Here is a 20279-nt window from a genome sequence, read left to right as displayed (position 1 = left end):
CACAAGAGACAAAAAAGGACACTACATAATGATCAAGGGATCAATCCAAGAAGAAGATATAACAATTGTAAATATTCATGCACTCAACATAGGAACACCTCAATACATAAGGCAAATGTTAACAGCCATAAAAGGGGAAATTGACAGTAACACAGTCATAGTAGGGGATTTTAACACCCAACTTTCACCAATGGACAGATCATCCAAAATGAAAATAAATAAGGAAACAAAAGCTTTAAATGATACATTAAACAAGATGGACTTAATTGATATTTATAGGACATTCCATCCAAAAACAACATAATACACTTTCTTCTCAAGTGCTCATGAAACATTCTCTAGGGTACATCATACCTTGGGTCACAAATCAAGCCTTGGTAAATCTAAGAACACTGAAATTGTATCAAGTATCTTTTCTGACAACAATGCTATGAGACCAGATATCAATTAAAAGGAAACAATCTGTAAAACACACAAACACATGGGGGCTAAACAATACACTACTAAATAACCATGAGATCACTGAAGAAATCAAAGAGGAAATAAAAAAATACCTAGAAACAAGTGACAATGAAATCATGATGACTAAAAACCTATGGGATCCAGCAAAAGAAGTTCTAAGAGGGAAGTTTATAGCAACACAGTCTTACCTGAAGAAGCAAGAAACATCTCAAATAAACAAACTAACCTTACACCTAAAGCAATTAGACAAAGAAGAACAAAAAATCCTCAAAGTTAGCCGGAGGAAAGAAATCATGAAGATCAGATCAGAAATAAATGAAAAAGAAATGAAGGAAATGATAACAAAGATCAATAAACCTAAAAGCTGGTTCTTTGAGGAGATAAACAAAATTGGTAACCCATTAGCCAGACTTATCAAGAAAAAAAGGGAGAAGATTCAAATCAATAGAATTATAAATGAAAAAGGAGAAGTAACAACTGACACTGCAGAAATACAAAGGATCATGAGAGATTACTAAAAGAAAGTCTATGCCAATAAAATGGACAACCTGGAAGAAATGGGCAAATTCTTAGAAATGCACAACCTTCCGAGACTGTACCAGGAAGAAATAGAACATATGAACAGGCTGATCACAAGCACTGACATTGAGACTGTGATTAAAAAACTTCTACAAACAAAAGCCCAGGACCAGGTGGCTTCACAGGCTAATTCTATCATACATTTAGAGAAGACCACCTATCCTTCTCAAACGCTTCCAAAATATAGCAGAGGGAGGAACACTCCCAAACTCATTCTACGAGGTCACCATCACCCTGATACCAAAACCAGACAAAGATGTCAGAAAAAAAATAAAGCTACAAGCCAATATCACTGATGAACACAAATGCAAAAATCCTCAAGAAAATACTAGTAAATAGAATCCAACAGCACATGAAAAGGATCATACAGCATGATCAAATGGGGTTTATCCCAGGAATGCAAGGATTCTTCAATATACGCAAATCAATCAATGTGATAAACCATATTAACAAATTGACGGAGAAAAAACATATGATCATCTCAATAGATGTAGAAAAAGCTTTCAACAAAATTCAACACCCATTTATGGTAAAAACCCTCCAGAAAGTAGGCATAGATGGAACATACCTCAACATAATAAAGGCCATATATGACAAACCCACAGCCAACATCATTCTCAGTGATGAAAAACTGAAACCATTTCCATGAAGATCAGGTACAAGACAAGGTTGCCCACTCTCGCCACTATTATTCAACATAGCTTTGGACGTTTTAGCCACAGCAATCAGAAAAGAAAAAGAAACAAAAGGAATCCACATCAGAAAAGAAGAAGTAAAACTATCAATGTTTGCAGATGACATGGTAGTATACATAGAGAATCCTAAAGATGCTACCAGAAAATTACTAGAGCTAATCAATGAATTTGGTAAAGTAGCAGGATACAAAATTAATGCACAGAAATCTCTAGCATTCCTATACACTAACGATGAAAAATCTGAAAGTGAAATCAAGAAAGCACTCCCACTTATCATTGCAACAAAAAGACTAAAATATCTAGGAATAAACCTACCTAAGGAGACAAAAGACCTGTATGTAAAAAATTATAAGACACTGATGAAAGAAATTAAAGATGATACAAATAGATGGAGAGATATACCATGTTCTTGGATTGGAGGAACGAACATTGTGAAAATGACTCTACTACCCAAAGCAATCTACAGATTCAATGCAATCCCTATCAAACTACCACTGGCATTTTTCACAGAATTAGAACAAAAAATTTCACAATTTGTATGGAAACACAAAGACCCCGAATAGCCAAAACAATCTTGAGAAAGAAAAACAGAGCTGGAGGAATCCGGCTCCCAGACTTCAGACTATGTTACAAAGCTACAGTAATCAAGACAGTATGTTACTAGCACAAAAACAGAAAGATAGATCAATGGAACAGGATAGAAAGCCCAGAGATAAACCCATGCACCTATGGTCACCTTATCTTTGATAAAGGAGGTAAGAATATACAATGGAGAAAAGACAGCCTCTTCAATAAGTGGCGCTGGGAAAACTGGACAGCAATATGTAAAAGAATGAAATTAGAACACTCCCTAACACCATACATAAAAATAAACTCAAAATGCATTAAATACCTAAATGTAAGGCCAGACACTATAAAACACTTAGAGGAAAACATATGCAGAATACTCTATGACATACATCACAGCAAGATCCTTTTTGACCCACCTCCTAGAGAAATGGAAATAAAAACAAAGATAAACAAATGGGACCTAATGAGACTAAAAAGCTTTTGCACAGCAAAGGAAACCATAAACAAGACAAAAAGACAACTCTCAGAATGGGAGAAAATATTTGCAAATGAAGCAACTGACAAAGGATTAATCTCCAAAATTTACAAGCAGCTCATGCAACTCAATATCAAAAAAACACACAACCCAATCCAAAAATGGGCAGAAGACCTAAACAGACATTTCTCCAAAGAAGATGTGCAAATGGCCAACAAACACATGAAAGAACGCTCAACATCACTAATCATTAGAGAAATGCAAATCAAAACTACAGTTAGGTATTACCTCACACCTGTCAGAATGGCCATCATCAAAAAATCTACAAACAATAAATGCTGAAGAGGGTGTGGATAAAAGGGAACCCTCTTGCACTGTTGATGGGAATGTAAATTGATAGAACCACTACGGAGAACAGTATGGAGGTTCCTTAAAAAATTAAAAATAGAACTACCATATGACCCAGCAATCCCACTACTGGGCATATACCCTGAGAAATCCATAATTCCAAAAGAGTAATGTACCACAATGTTCATTGCAGCTCTATTTACAATAACCAGGACATGGAAGCAACCTAAGTGTCCATCAACAGATGAATGGATAAAGAAGGTGTGGCACATTTATACAATGGAATATTACTCAGCCATAAAAAGGAACAAAACTGAGTTATTTGTAGTGAGGTGTATGGACCTAGAGACTGTCATACAGAGTGAAGTAAGTCAGAAAGTGAAAAACAAATACCGTATATTAACACATATATGTATGGAATCTAAAAAAGAAAGAAAAGGTCATGAAAAACCTAGGGACAAGACGGGAATAAAGATGCAGATGTAGAGAATGGACTTGAGGACGTGGGGTGGGGGAAGGGTTAGCTGGGACGAAGTGAGAGAGTGGCATGGACATATACACTACCAAATGTAAAATAGATAGTTAGTGGGAAGCAGCCGCATAGCCCAGGGAGATCAGCTCCGTGCTTTGTAACCACCTAGAGAGGTGGGGTAGGGAGGGAGGGAGGTAGATGCAAGCGGGAGGGTATATGGGGATATATGTATATGTATAGTTGATTCACTTTGTTATACAGCAGAAACTCACACACCATTGTAAAGCAATTACACTCCAATAAAGATGTAAAAAAAGAAAAAAGACTGGCCTTTAGAGTCAAAGAGATCTAGATTTGAATATCTGCTCTTTACTAGCTGTGTGACCTTGGGCAAGATATCTGATTTGCCTCATTTATCTGATTTTTAACATAGGTGTACAATTTGTGACCCCTACGAAATGTGATAAAATAGTAAGATAATGGCCGTGGAATTATCTTAGCTCTAATGCACATTAGTTTCTGGTCTCCTGCTCAGCCTAGCATCTTTTTCCTAAGCAGGCTTTACAAATAAGTCAGCCAGGAGAAGGTGAGCTTTGGGGCAAGAAGGAGCTCTGGTCAAGCTGTGTGTGAGGACTGGCCTGTCTCTAGGCACCTTCCCCTGATTTGTGATGTCAGATGAGGAGGATGAGATGCTCAGGCCTTGAGTGAGACCCGAGGAGCAGACGAAGGGCTGTGTGTCCACAGTGCCATTGTAGGACAGCTGAAGAATTGGCCCCTGGGGTCTGGGGAGCAGTGGGGATGGCATGCATGGGGAGGTTGAATAGAAAGGAGAATAGTTAGATGCCACTCCCACCCCAAATAAATATTAGCTTTGAGTCATTTCTGCCAAGTTTCAGGTTTCCAGGGGACATGGGGAAGGGGCTACAGGTTTAATCTAGAAGGAATGCTTGACCTTGCCAGCAATGATATCCACTCTGAGAACCAGCTGCCTTCACTTATTCATTTGCTGACATTTACTGGGCTCCTCTCGTATACAAGCATAAGGCGGTAAACAGCAAGACAAAGTGTGCTGCCTTCGAGACGCTAACATTCAAGCAAGGGGAGACAAATCTAGAATTAAAATGTACAGTCCCTCAGGTGGTGGTCAGTACTATGAAGCAGGGAAGTGGACAGGGAAGACCTAGGTGGAGAGGGAAGCTGGAGTGCCCCTCAGCCTTCAGAACTGTTTGACGATTATTATTATCCAAGGGATGGGGTGGGGGTCAACTGGCAGTCCCAGCCTCCTTATAGTGGCTGATGTAAAGTACAAAGGAATAAAGGAGCCCTGGCCTATGTCTTGAACGTTCCCAGGCAGAGTGGTGATGAGCTGTGGTGCTGGAGGAAGGTTGGGGTGGCCAGTCTATTCTCAGCATCTCCGTGTGCTGGGACCACCTCTTCTGCCGTGCCAATGGCGAGAGGCAGACCTCTTGACATCTGTCCCTTCTTTCACAATCACCGATCGATCCCTTTCCGTATTCCAGGCACTGCCGTAAACACTAGAAATTCAGAGATAAACCCAACAGTCCTGGCACTCAGGCACCTTCCAGTTTAAGGGGAAGATGCGTGACTAGCATCAATGTCAGAAGTGGGACAGTGAGAGGGGACAGAAGGTAGAAGGGGCAACTGCTCCTACCTGAGCACAGGGCTGAGCATAGGCTACTCAGAGGAAGGGGAAGGGAGGCGAAGAGGGCATTCCACGGGGGTGGAGCACCTTTGAAGTCTTGGGTGGTGTTCAGCATGGCGAGAGATATCCGTGGAAGGGATTGAAGGGACTTCACCTCCAAACGAGACTGAGGTCAGACCACAGGAAGTGGTTTGTGCATCACATGCTTAAATTTTTTTCTGAAGATAAAAAGAGACAGCAGAAGACAGAAGAATTGAAATGTGAAGGTCCACTTCCAATCCAACCCCCAGCTTCTAGAAGCATTAGCACAAGTAAGCAGCTTTTGTCCCACTTTTCTGGTGTCCTCTGCAGAGCAAGCCCATGAACTTGGGGGATGAACAGGCATAGAGGCGCTTAGCGGGCCCAAGGGTGGCGGAAGGGGTGGGCTCTCCAGTCTGGGCCCTGGGATCCCGATGAATCTTTCTGCCCTCCATCTGATGGCCTGGGGACTTTACAGGGAAGCCCCTGGAGTTTAGGCGATGTGCACCCACACTTTAATTACCTGTAGCATAAATGTGGAAAGACTATAAACACTGGATTTATAGGCATCTGAGGCTATAGGTCGCCTCGGATGCAATAACAGGTACCACTCCTGCAGGAGAGTGGCTTTATTTTATTGGTCCCACACAAAATTTATGCTCCTCTGTACCTACAGCAAGACGGTTATACTTCTACGTGTTTCTTGCTATTGTAACTTATTTGCTCCTTTTTGAAGGGGTGTGTGTGTGTGTGTGTATCTTGGGAGCTAGATTGAACACAGAAGGCCGTTCTGAGATCCATTTACTGCAAGTATTTTCCATCCAATGGCTTGAGACCTTCTAGACTTTGGGTCATCTCTGTGCCTGCAGTCAGAGCTGATTGTGGGGAATTTGTAATTGCAAATTGAATGGGAGGGGCCAAAATTCCTCTCCAGCTTTGTCCTGTTCTTAGTTTTTCTTTCTCTGTGCTGTAAGGCACAGCTTACCTGGCTATTTTATTTTCCAAAACTCAGCTTAACTCCCTGTGATGTTCTGGAGACAAGGCTCTTTCCTCCCTCTACTCACTGGCTCCTTTTCCCTGCTTCCAGTTGGTTCTTTGCTAGGAATGAGGCTGGTTCCATCCATCAGCCGGCTCTATATCTCCATATATATATAGCAACAAAACCCATCTCAGCGGTTTCCTCCTTTTGTTCCCTTTGTTTTACGGCTGCTACTTGTCGTCAAGGTCCTTTTCCCCTTCATTTAACAGAAAGGCTTTCACATTAAAGGAACATTTTAACAGTACAAACAAGAAATAGAAATCTAGTTTACTTCCCTCCAAGCTTCCCTTAAATCTCCCAGCTGTTTCGGTTCAGCGTCTGCACTACCCACCTGGCTTGTTCCATGCCCAGCCCTCTCCCCTCTACTCAGTTTTGAGAAACCAGAAAGCAGAGACTGCAGAGGGAGGCAAGAGAGGGAAGGGAAGGGGTAAGGACAGGACATCTATCTGCTGCCCCAGGTTGCAGGGTAGCTCCAACACCTGCTCCCCAATTTTTAGCCTCCTCTTCCCATCACCCACAATCTTAGTGGAAGTCACTGTCCACTGGCCGCTCCTTGCAAAGAAACCACAAGGACATCCCAGTTAGTCATTGGCACCTGTTGTGGGGAAGAGGTGGCTTTTGCTTCCCTTGAAGATGCTATTTTTCCTTCTATCAGATAAAATGGGCAAATCCACCCTATTTCTCTTTTTGCTTTGCCTGAAAGGAAGCTTCTAGACACATAGATTGTCATTCCTCTACCTACATTAGCCACTGGGTTTAGGTTATTTGTCACCCCACCCCTTTCCCCTTCTTTTAACAGGTTTGCTTTTTCTGGTACTAGTGTAATAACAGTTTATTAGACAATTAGAGACACCCACGTCACCAGGATCCCTGGGAAACAGGAGGGCGTAGGTGATTTTTCCAGCTACTGCCTCCAACTGTGGCCATGCTTCTCCATTCAGTGTCCTGGCTTCTGTCTGTGTGGCATCCCCCAGGGTTATGTGGGGAGGAGATGTGCTTCCTCCTTCTTCATTAACAGCTTCTCTTAGGCCAGGCTCCTTGTTGAGATGGACCCCAATTAGCTGGTGAACACAGTTGCTGTTGTATGGTGAAGCCATATAACCCTGTTCTTTGGCTTTGTTCTTGCAGAACAGCTCAAACAAGAGACACTTCCTGACACAGCAGAGACTTCCCAGCACACTGTGGGAAAACAATTGCAAGACAGCTGACCCAGTAACTCAAAATAAAGACAGCTGTCTACCAGGAGTCAAGCACAGATCAGTGGGTGCACAGGCTCCTGGGCCTGGAGTCCTCCCAGGGAGAGCTGTCATCTTGTCATGCAGTCAGTGGAAGGAAAAGTTATCTCATTTTTTGAGAAGCCTTGACCAGCAGAACCACTTTTTTGCAAGAAAAGGAAGAAATTTGAGCTTCCAGCATCAAAGAAAGAAAGAAAGAAAGAAAGAAAGAAAGAAAGAAAGAAAGAAAGAAAGAAAGAAAGAAAGAAAGAAAGAAAGAAACGGAAGGAAGGAAGGAAGGAAGGAAGGAAGGAAGGAAGGAAGGAAGGAAGAAAGAAGGAAGGAAGGAAGGAAGAAGGAAGGAAGGAAAGAAAGAAAGAGAGAAAGAAAGAAAGAGAAAGAATGGAAGGAAGGAAGGAAGGAAGGAAGGAAGGAAGGAAGGAAGGAAGGAAGGAAGGAAGGAAGAAAGATAGAAAGAAAGAAAGAAAGAAAGAAAGAAAGAAAGAAAGAAAGAAAGAAAGAAAGAAAGAAAGAAAGAAAGAAGGAAGGAAGGAAGGAAGAAAGAAGGAAGGAAGGAAAGAAAAAAGAAAGAAAGAAAGAGCAAAGTCGTGGAAACATTAACTGTCAGGGCAAAAAGTCCTTCTGAGAATCTCTGGTTCAAAGTCTTTATTTTATCAGTAGGGACAGGAAAGTGGCTTTCCCTGCACTAAACATACAGTGAGCACGTGATCAGGAGTTACAGAGAGAGAGAGTGCCAGTGTTTAGGAGGCTGTGAGAGCAGGTGACAAAAGCATGATGAGAAAGACAGAGGGAGAGAGATGTTCCTGGGAAATTGACCAATGGCCTTCATCACCTTGGTTACACACCCTTTGGTGTCCTGGATGGGCAGCATCTTAGCCAAACACCTGTGCCCTCACACTGCCCTGCTGCCTGGGTACAGGGTTCCTCCAACCTGCATCCTGAGGTCAGGGACCCTAAACCAAACCTACCCACCTCCCCAATCCTGCATCAATCAGCTTTCAGGAGGGAAGATTTGCAATGCCCACGAGGCAAAAGGAGATGATGTATTCGCTAAAGAAATACGAGAAAGCACTGTTGGCTGTGTGAGCCTGTGTCTGATGCCCAGTATAGCAGCAGTGGCTATGCTGAAAGGTACAGCAGTGGTCCTTCAGCAGCAGAACTATTTAAGGGGTGGAGGAAGAGGATGGGCCACACAGGACCCTCAGGAAGGGGAAACAGCAACATTAGAGTCTCACAGTAATACTCGGTCAGGTCTCAGAGCTGTGGCTTATTACTGGCTACCCAGGCCTTGAACGTCCTCAAAGGCAGCTGGGCCAGGGGTCCCAGCATGATGAACATGCAGCCCTCGGGAAGAGATGGCGAGAGTTAGTCAGGCTGCTGTGTGAGCCTGCCCTCTCAACTACAAGTGGGATTAAAATGTCATTTTTCTTAATGACTTAGAATGCACTCAGTTTATCTAGAGGCAGTCATGAACACCGTGTCTGCAATGAACTCTCTCAGATGGAAAACTATTTGACTGCCTGACAGTGACAAGCAGCACCGACTTCACAGGTCCTGATGGTTCCTCCAAGACCCTTGCTCAGGGCTGTAGTCCCTGATTCCCCTGCCCAGAGCCCACCACCATGTCCAACACTGAGCAGGCTCTGAGGAGGCTCTGGCTTAGTTGACCTGAGGGCACAGCATGGGCTGTGCCATGGGACATTGACCATGACTGCCTGGTTTTTGTGAGCTTCCAGAGTAATCAGAGGTGCTTCCACGGGTGGGCTGATTGTCCTTTTGTGTGACTTGGGTGGAGTGCATGAAGTTGGAAGAGCAAAGATACTCCTGTTTTCTAATAAACCCTATTCCTAGGGAATTAGCCAGCTCCTGCACACGGAGGGGTGGGGGCCACTTGTACCCTAGCGAGAGTAAAGGTGGGAAGCAGCGACATCTCCAGGGAAGGCTGTACCTTTTTCTGCCAGGTTTCCTGGCCTGTCCTGACAAGTGACAGTTTCCTCCTGCTGGGCAGTACAGGAGGAGGAACCCAGATGACCAGGTACAGCCACTCTGACACTTATGCTGAGTGGCCCTGGGACAGGAATGGACTACATGTGTGGTTCCTCCCAGGGGTACCGAGCTCAGCTTCCTCCCGCAGGCAGCCCACGGTGCAGGCATCCCCAGTTCTTTCTCTGCTGCTGCCAAGCACCGGATGCTCTCATAGCAACCAGAATCAGTGCCAACATCTAGGTGGCAACATCAAAAGAAGAGGGGTGATGGGAAGGCTGGCCAAAGCCTGAAATACTGACATGATATCAATAATGATGAGACCTGACACTTTCCTGGTGCTTTAGCCCTAACTTAAGACTTTCAAGTGCAATTTTTTTAAAAATTGGACATGCAAAGCAATGCCTTTGAGGTAGGCAGAGCTGTAAGCCCCATTTTGGTGTTGAGGAAACTGAGGTTCTGGAAAAGATTAAGCATTCTTCAAAGTCATGCAACAAGGAAGTGATGGGACTGATTGCTAACCAAGCCTTCTCCAAAGGCATTCCAAGACTCCCTCATGCATCTCAGAGATGAATCAAGTATATCCCTCCATTTGAAGGCCATCTGGGCCATCAGCTGGGGAGGGGAGGGCTCAAAGCTCCCTAGAATTGTCAGGGAGGGTGGAGCTCCAAAGCTCAGCAATGCAACAAACAGGTACCTCTTGTACCTGGGACCCCCTCAGAGCCTGTCTCCATGTGGATGCCGGGAACACTGATGCTTCTCCTGAGTGTGGTGAGCTTTAGCAGTGGAACAAGGGCTGGAGACGGAGAGGGGAATTGATGGAGAGATTGCCTTTGCAAGTGACAGCTGTGTCAGTGTTCCTGCCTTCCCTCTAATGTCTGTGTCTAATAACTGAGTTATGGTTTTTCATTTTGAGGAATTTATCTGTCCCCGGGGTTTTGTTTCTTTTTGTTTGGCCTTTGAGGGGTCAGAGAGTTTTCAAGCTAGAAGGACCCTGAGACATCATCTACTCAACCCCTCATTTGACAGGTGGAGAAACTGAGCCTCAGAGAAGGCAAGGGGGTCCTTACCCTCTGTGACAACGTTCCCTGGTGGTAGAGCTGGGGCTTGGAACCCGTCTCCTGAGACCGTGCTTTCCTTGGTGCCAGCTGTTTCTTTATATTGGGAGGCAATGCTCTCAGAAGAGGTGCCCCCTAAAACACAGGCTCATGACAGCCATGACAGACTGGAAACAGAGTTCAGGCAGTGGCTCTGGGAGAAGACCTTTCTTTATAGGACCAGGAACCTTCCAGGCACGGGTCTGCCTGGAGAAGGCTGAGAATCCTCCTAGAGCAAGAGCCAGATGGCCAGGGCTCAGGGCTCTGTGTCTTCCAAGTTAGGGTCATGATTCTAATTTCCTGCTTCCTCCTCTCCCTCCAGGGACAGTGGGGGTCTGCACGTTGGAGGAGGCACAAAAGAGTTTTTATATCTTTTCCCAGTTAATTCCCTACAACAGCCAGGTGGGTTGGTGTGACTTACCCTGTTTTACAGACAAATACCCAGTCTGGGGTATGTGATGTAATTTTCCCCCAGAGACACGGCCATGCATCTTACAAGTGTCAGAGCTGAGATGTGGTCTCCCTGAGGTGATTCTCACTTTGAAGTCCTTCAACTGGACAGATGGTTTGAACTGAGTCCTTCAGCCTCCAAGCCCACCCTTCGCTTTCTTTGCCTTCTCATCAACACCGATCCAGGAGAGACTTAATAAAGCTTTACTGGTTTCACTTCCTGGGGGGCCTTTGTCTCCCACCAAGATACTAAGTCTTAACAATCCAAGGACTGAAATTCTTAATGGAATATCTGTTTCCACATTTAAGAATGAGAATCACCACCCTACATGGCTTTCTCGAGAGGCTGCCCCATAGCCAGCTCATTATCTTAAAATTTAGCGGTGCAGGTGCCCTGGCTGCCTCTGGAGGCTGTCAGCTCCTTAGACCCATCTTTGCAAATGTTATGTTGTGCAAGAACAATAATAATCCTGTCTGTGGCCAGAGAGCATCTACAGAGTGCTTAATGCACTGAGACTTAGAAGTGATGACCCCTGTGATAATGGATGAAGAAACTGCAACTTAGCAAGGCCACATACCTTGCTGAAAGTCACAGGATGTGATGAGGCTGAGATGCAAACCTCTTCCTACCTAACTCATCAGCCCCACGTAGCCACCACTGCAACCTCACATGTAACCACTGGTCAGGAACACCTTAGTACCAATTAATATATCAGGTGGGTACAACAGATGCAAGGCTGTAAGAGGATGGGAGACAGACTGATAGGATGTGCTGAGAGTAGGAAGAAGAGGGAAGCAAAGGGGAAAGTGAAGCATGGTCTATGAGGGATGCACAGGAGTGAGCACTTGTGGCGGGGCAGACGTTGGCAAGACGTTGGCCTTGGCAGGCTACAGTGAAGAGCTCTCTTTCCTCCAGGGCAGAGATGGTGCTTTGGCCATCTTTGTACCCAGCAGTGGCCAACACACAATAAGTATGGTTTCTCCTTAATTTTCTCAACTCTAAGCCCTTTAGAAAATGAAACACTTTTATGTCATATATTAGGGAAGGGAACCTCAGAGGGATAAGGTGACAAGCAGGGCTAGTCCACAGTAGAGCTGACATAACTATTCTCTCCTCTATACTCAGGAACATCTTCCTATTCTTTGATTGGGCTGAGCATCCATAAAGAGTGTCCACAGGCCCAGCCCATACCATTCCCTTCTTTATGAAACTGTGTACACAATTGGATCACAAGTGTAGAAAGTATAGGCACTGAAAAAAATATGGATGAAAGATATCGAAATGAGGATGATAACACATCAGATCATGAGGGCAGGCTCCCTGAGGGTTATGGGCTTGGTTTAGTTTAATCCTTGTCATACATTTCCTCTCGTAGATCCTTAAGTTTTCTGTGCCTCAAATTCCTTATCTGTGATCTGAAATAACAATACCTATTTCTCAGGTCAACTATGAATACTAAATGAAATCAACTATGAAAAACCTAAGAACTTATTAACATTTAAACATAGGTCTGTCTGCCTCCAAATTCCATACATTTTATACAAGAAAACCATTGCCTCTGTTTACTTATCTGTTATATGAAAACATTATTTATTCTGCCTAAGTCATAGGGTGCTTGTGGGATGAGATGAGAAAAACTTGTGAAGGTGCTTTGTTACTGGAAAGTGTCTAAAACTCTGCCTTGAACAGTTTTCTCCATAAGCAGCACCTATTATTATGATCATTAATAAAAACAAGGTGGTGTATAAATATCCATTTTTATTCTTCAGAAGCAGTATTTGCTTTTCTTGCAAACCTGCTAGCTTTGTGGGGCATATGCATTGAGTGCTGAGATGTGGCACTGACGCTCCTTTAAAATGACATGTCTCAGCAGAACCTTGACTCCTGCAGGTTCTGGGATAGAATCTCCTAGACTAACAGCCCTTGAGAATAGACTTGAACCCTAGTTCACTTTCTTTTCCCAGCCACTGTTCTCAACAAGCTCAATCCATCCATCAATGGGTCAGTGTTTATCGAGCAGCCACTTCTGTTGAAGTGCCTGCAAACCCACATCCAGGGCAGGCCTTCAAGAGCTTAGCTAACCAACAGGTAAATACAGTTTGATCTCTGGAAAGAAGTAATATGGTTGACTCTGAAGACCCTTTTATAGGCAGAGACCCTGGTGGGAAAGCCCTACCACGACTTTCCCAGGGCCATCAAAGCAAGTCACTGTCAGAGCTCTCTGTTCCAAATCTAAACTCTGTACTTCCACTTGACCTTAGAGTCCCTTCTTTTGTTCCCAAGGCTTATGTGGGGTGTATCACCCCCTGGTTCAACTGCAAGCTCCTTGAGTACAGAACTGCATATCACATATCTTTGATAAACACCATAAATTGTCTATCAGGATGCTAAGGCCATGTGTTTTCCCATTTTTCAGACCCAGAGTAGGCTACATAAGTCTTTAGCATATAGGCCAATGTTGTGACATTGGGCAACTAACTTTGCTCTGGATTTTAAATTTGTCATTTGAAAAATGAGAGGGATAGACAATTCCCAGTTTTCTTAGAGTTCTGAAATTCTAAGTTCTGTACTAGATTTGGCAAGTGACACACACTTCACCACTACAAGGCCAATGGTGATTTCATTATTAGTCGTAACACTAATTCCCATTAAATTCAGATTCAACCACAATCTTGCTCAGCATGGGCAACCACCACCAGTTGTGTGAGTTGAAGCATTTTGTCATGCCAGCTCCCAAAGCTTTATCCACTGCAACATCATGTTTGCTCCTTTTCTCCACCCAAAACCTATCGCTCTGGCCTGCTGTTCCCTTCTCTTACCTTCTTCATAGCTCAATAAATTCTACAGTCCAATTCCTCTGCTAAAAATGGAATTGCTTTTAAACAGTAACTTACATGGACGTGACTCAGTAAGTCCAATGGAATTTATCTTGTGAAAGAAATCCTATAGAAAATATTTGTAACATATAACCAACAAAGGACAAGTATCAAAGATGTATAAATAAGTCCTAAAATTCAACAAGTAAAAAGATAGACAACCCAAAATTCAAAAATGGGAAATAACATAGGCACTTCATGAAACAAGATATCTAAGTGGACAATAAATATTATTAAAAATATTATTATTTCCTAATTAGGCATCAGGAAAATGAAAAGTTAAAAGATAAGGAGATAGCTCTTATTGGCTAGGATATCTAAGATTTTAATACCAAATATTGATGGTAAAGTGAAGAATGGCACAAACACTTTGGGAAATAGTTTTGAGTTTTTTATAACATTAAATATACACCTCATCTATAACCCAGACATTCCATTCTTGGTATTTATCTAAGAGAAATGAAAATATATGTTTACAAAAACACTTGAACACAAATGTTTATAGCAACCTAATTCACAGTAGCTCCAAATGAGAAGCAACCTAACACCTGCCAACAGGTGAATGGATAAACAAATTGTGAACTATAGACAGTGGATTACTCCCGTGCCATAAAAAAGAGCAAACTACTGATATACAATATATAATGAAAACGTGGATGAATCTCAAAAATGTGATGCTGAGTCAAATAAGCCAGACACAAGAGCATATATACTATAAGGATCCCATTTATATGAAGTTCTAAAATAACGAAACTAACCTGTGGTGATGGAGATAGATCACTGATTGTCTTGGGGTGGCAGGGAGCAAGGATTGACTGCAAATGGATGTAACTTTCTACGGTGGTGAAATGTTTATACCTTCATTGGGGTGATAGTTATTCAGAAGTATACATTTGTCAAAATTCATCAAATGATATATTTTAAATATGTACATAGTTCGTGCAAGTTATATCTCAATAGAATTGATATATAAAATCAACAACAATAAACACAAGGAAATACCAATACACATTCACCATAATGATTAAAATGTAAAAGATTGATAATATCAAGTTTTGATGAGGATGTGAAACAGCCAGAACTCTCATCCTTTGTTGGGGAAAATGTAAGTAGGAGCACTTTGGAAAGCATACTGTTTGGCAGGTATGTAATGAAGGTGAACATACACATAACTTATGATTAAGCAATCCCACTTCTACCCGTCAGAAATGTGTATACATGTTCACCAAAAGATATATTTGTAGAAGAATATTTATAACAGCACTCATAACTACAAACTGGAAATAATCCTAAAGTCCATTAACAATAGAATGGATAAACTGTGATATGAACTTACAGTGGAATAGTATACAGCAATGGAAATGAGTGAGCTACTATTGTAAGCAACAGCAAGGATACATTTTCAGACATAATGTTGAAACAGTCAGTGAAGGCAAACAATGTACAGATTACAGATAACAGTACAGTACAGTACATCTGGGAAGGAGGCAGGGTAATGATTAGGAGGGAGCATAAAGGGGTTTCTGGGGTGCTGAGAATGTTCTACTTCTTGATGTGGGTGGTGCTTAAACGGGTCATTAGCTTTGTGATGACTCATCAAGCTGTACACTTGCCGTGTTTTCACTTTTTTGGATACATATTTCAAAAAATAGATTTATTTTAAAAAAACAAACAAAGAGTCCCCATAGGGAGGAGCTAAGGTTAACCTCCAGAGATAATGAGGATTTTTAGGTACTATGAACTTGAAGGATATTTTTTGTGCACCAGAGGAGGGGAAGTTTTGGGGGCAGAAGCTGCCTTTCTCATCATCCACTAAATCACACCTAGTAGAGAGGAGTCTAAACAGCCAGTGTCTAATACCAAGCTGCCCATCTCTTTATTACCCTCTTACTTTAGTAACTATGAAAATCTCTATATCTCCACCACTCCAGAGCTTCAGCAAGGGGTTTAGGACTAAGAAAAGTGATCCCTAGGGTCCTTGTGCCCTGGTTCACAGGGAGATAATGGACCTGAAATTCATTAGTCTCTTTGTGGCTAGTCCAGGTTGATAAATGACAACAAGGCAGTTTTCCGTTCAGCAGAGCACTGCATAAATAGACGTAGCAGAAATTCTATTTCCTTTTCATAGCTGAAGCAAAGGCAGGGGGCAGCTGTCTGTGAAGTGATCCCTCCTCACCAGCTCTAAGTCCCAGCAGCATCCTCAGAAAGCAGGCCACCCTGCACTGGTCTAGCAGAAGCTTTCTTCATATTCCCACAGCACAGTCATATTCTCATTGTCTGCTTCAATAAGCTAACTTGTTCTCAGCTCAGAATGGAATCTGTTGGATTATCAGCTTTATAGTAAACATACCTCCATAGTTCTAAATATGGACTATTCAGATTTTAAATTTCCTGAGGGCTGCAGCTCTCTTGCTCGCCATTGCATTTCCAACACCTGATTCATAGTAGGTTGTCGACATTTGCTGAATCAATAAATAAAAGGATGGATGAGAGAAAAAGTTGTTTATCAAGCCATGGTCTTACAAAAGACCAAAGTCCTGTCCCTGGTTGGGGAGGCTCTTGCCTGTCTTGGGGTGGACACCTAACAGACTTTAATCTCTCACTGACCTGACAGCTCAAGTTACTTTCTTGGCTTCCTGAAACTAACAAGCCAGACTCAGACTCATCACTCCTTAATTCTCTCCCTCCTGCCCTTACCAGCTCTAATAGGTCATCTGAATTCAAGACATCAAGATTTAGTAGAAGGAGCAGAAGTCATGGCTGACTTGATATCCACTGTGTCTGGCTGCCTTTGCATCCTTTCGCTACAAAATAATCCATCTAAGTTCATGAGTGCTGTAAAAAGCCATCTCCTGTTCTCTCTATTCCCAACCCCTTCCTCAAAGCAGTTAAATTAATATTTGTCAGTTGCTCCTGTGTTTATAAATCTCTGCAAGATGAATGTAAGAGACTGACTGATGGGGTAGAGGCTATATTTTTAGCTGATTTTTCCCCTTTTCCTTTTTCCAAGAGCAGCATTAACACTATTGTAATGCACCGTTTGATATTTTAGCATTTCAGATATTTTACAGTAAATTACTTCAGTTTATGGCACTTTGCTTCCTTACATAATTGTTATAAATAACCTTCAAATGACATAAAAGCCATAAACATTGCAAAACTGAAAAGTAAATTATAGACATTTCAGAATGTACAAGTGGGAACTCAAACACGTTAAGGCAAGCTAGGAAGGTAAGTTTGTTTGTTCTCTCCTTCCTTAACCATCCAACTCATATTTCCACAATCAATAATCCACAGTAAATAAATGCCAAAGAGCAGGAGGGATCCTCTGCCTACTTTCATAAAGACTCAAGTGGCCCTCCTGGTTCTGTCTGGCACCACAGCCAGGGAGATGGAGGTCCAGGTTGGAAGGGCTGCGTTTAAGGATATTTATGGCTGCTAAGAGGATTAGCTGGAGACAAGGGTGTAAATCCAAGGACAGGGCTGTACCAGGCAAATTCTCGGTCTACACTGCACTCCGCAGGGTGACATGGAAGTGTTTGCAAGGCCTTGCTGAACTTCAGATTCGTCCACATGTCATCCTTAGTATAATAGCTCCCATTTATTGTGTGCCTACGGTCTATGTGATGCCAGGCACTTTACAAACATTTTTTCATTGAATCCTTTTTCATAAGGAAACTATGTGGCGGGGTCAGGGTAGGGATAAAGAGGGGAGGGCTGTTTTATCTGGCCCTCACTTTCACAAAGGGCCTTAGTGTTGCCAAATGATGTTACCCCACATGTCTGTATGTATTTAAAATATTATTTTATTGAATGTAAACAGTTAAAATATGTTCTGATTATTGAGAAGCTGGTTTTGGCATTTTTTTCATTTGTTTAATGAACCAGGAGACTCAAAAAATGGAACTGATTTGTGCTGGTCTCAAACTATGGGAAACCTTGATTATTCCCCCATTTTATAGATGAGAGCACTAGGGCTCAGGGAAGTTAAATCCCTTGTCAAAGATTCAAAGAGCTGAGGAGGGAAGGGTATTGGCTGCCCTTTCTGTTTACCTCAGAAGCTTTTTCTCTGCCATACACGTGTTCAGGAGAAATTTTCAGAGATAGCTCTTATATGAGTCCCCTTTATGCAGTGAGGCTAGGCTGTTTGGACCACTCTGGTCAGGGAACTCTCTAATGAATGACAACCTATGCCCAGAGTCAACCAGAATTTATAGTCAGACTCCAGTCTTCCATATCAAGGCAGACACATTTTCCTTCTCTATCTCACCACACAAACACACACACACTTATGAAAGGTAATAATTTAGACTCCAAGAACTTTAGAGTTGAAAATGACTTTCAGTTGTCCTCAGATGTAATTCCCTTGTCTTACAGGTGAGGAAACTGAAACAAAGATGAGTGATTTGCCCAAGGTTATACCACAGTAGCCAAATTAGTATTCAAAACCAGAGCTCCTAACTCTTTTCTGCCAATGTACTTTGGAGTATACATTCTAGAATTCTTACAATATTTTCTCTCAAATACATTTTTTATATGTGACACATTATTCAAGGGACAATGTATTTCTCTGACTGAAAGATGGAACTAATTCTCTATTAATCAATTATGCTTTGAAAGATTTTTTTTTTTTTTTTTTTGCAGTACGCGGGCCTCTCACTGTTGTGGCCTCTTCCGTTGTGGAGCACAGGCTCTGGACACACAGGCTCAGTGGCCATGGCTCACGGGCCCAGCCACTCTGCGGCATGTGGGATCTTCCCGGACTGGGGCACGAACCGCATCCCCTGCATCGGCTGGCAGACTCTCAACCACCGTGCCACCAGGGAAGCCCTGAAAGATATTTTTGATTTTAAAAAGTATATTGAAAATAAGTCTCATAGAATGATTGAAACTTAAATAGGATTATTTCTTGACTGGCTCGTGAACTGTTCTGCCTTGAAGCCACCAGGTTCTCTTGGCCCCAGACAAAACCAGCACCATAAATCTCCAGCATATATGTGCCTCTCATAGTCTCAGCCTTGAACCATTTATCTCAGCTTGCCCCTGGCAGCAAGCCCTCTCTGCTCTTGATATCCCTGACTAGGATGACCTAGCTTTCCTATTCACCTCTCTGTGCTGATTTTAATGGGCCATCAGACTTGACCCACACTGTCGTCTTCCTGACTATGGCCCTGGATGCATCATGGACAGATTTCTCCAGTTTGTACAACCCCGATAACACTGCCAGAGGTTTCCTGACAAAACCCTTCCTGAATCAGCCTGGACTTGAAACGCTCCCTCACTGGTGATCCCATTAGAATATGACCTCTAGTCAACTCAACTGACCAGATTACATAGGACCAGAAAATTCTTCATCTTCTATCCATCCCACTTCAGATATATTATAGCAAAATGATATTTCATAACTATGTGTTCTCTGATTTTTAGAATTTTGTGCAAACTGCAGTCTTTTTAGATATAAAGATGGTAGCTTAAGTGAAATGATGTATTAGTCAAGATAGGCTAACTGCAGTAACAAACAATTCCACAGCTCAGTGACCTAACACTATGAAATTTTAGTCCTGTTTTATGAAATAGTCCATTGCTGGTATTCTGGTCAGGCAGCTCTCCTGAGTGGCTCAACCCAGAATCCTTGCAGTATGTGACTCTTCCGTCTCCTGGGGTCTTGGAGTCCTCTACTGGACACTCATATCCAGCCAGCAGGTGAGGTGAGGAGGGAGTGTAGTGAGAGGTACAGAGGTTTTTATGGGCCAGACTTGGAATTTATATACATCACATCTGTCCACGTTCCATAGAGCACAACTCAGTCACTGGAGAGATTGGGAAATGAGATCAAGCTATGCGTCTAGCAGGAAAAGAAGAGGGATCTTGATGAGCACAGAGTCCTTTTCTCTCTCTCTTGACAAGGCAGGAACTGAGGTGGAAGGACTCCACGTGAATACATAGCATAGAATGCAATGGGGGTGTACATTTACTGAAAAACACAACTGAGAGGTTCAAGATACTCTTCAAAATAGCTCTTCAGGTTGTGAGTGTAGATTCAGTTCAGGGGGTTATGAATTCTGTTGTAGAAGAGTTTTTGAGTTTCAGATTTCTAACCATACTGTGTAGCGACAGGGAGGTACAGACTGACCTCTTTGTTAAACTGGAGAATAATACAATGACTTTTAACTTCTACTAGACATTGTTACTTGGTGGGGTAGTCTTACACTTCATTTAGTTCAGTTTATATACAATTTAGTCTAGTTCATGTAATTTCAGGGAAATCTCATTGTCTTTGCCCAAAACTGACTGGAAGAGTTAACTTCTGTTGCAA

The sequence above is a fragment of the Phocoena sinus genome, chromosome 6 (genome assembly GCF_008692025.1).
Source record: "Phocoena sinus isolate mPhoSin1 chromosome 6, mPhoSin1.pri, whole genome shotgun sequence".
NCBI lineage: Eukaryota > Metazoa > Chordata > Mammalia > Artiodactyla > Phocoenidae > Phocoena > Phocoena sinus.
The sequence above is the reverse complement of the archived record's forward strand: the minus strand, read 5'-3'. Positions refer to the sequence as shown.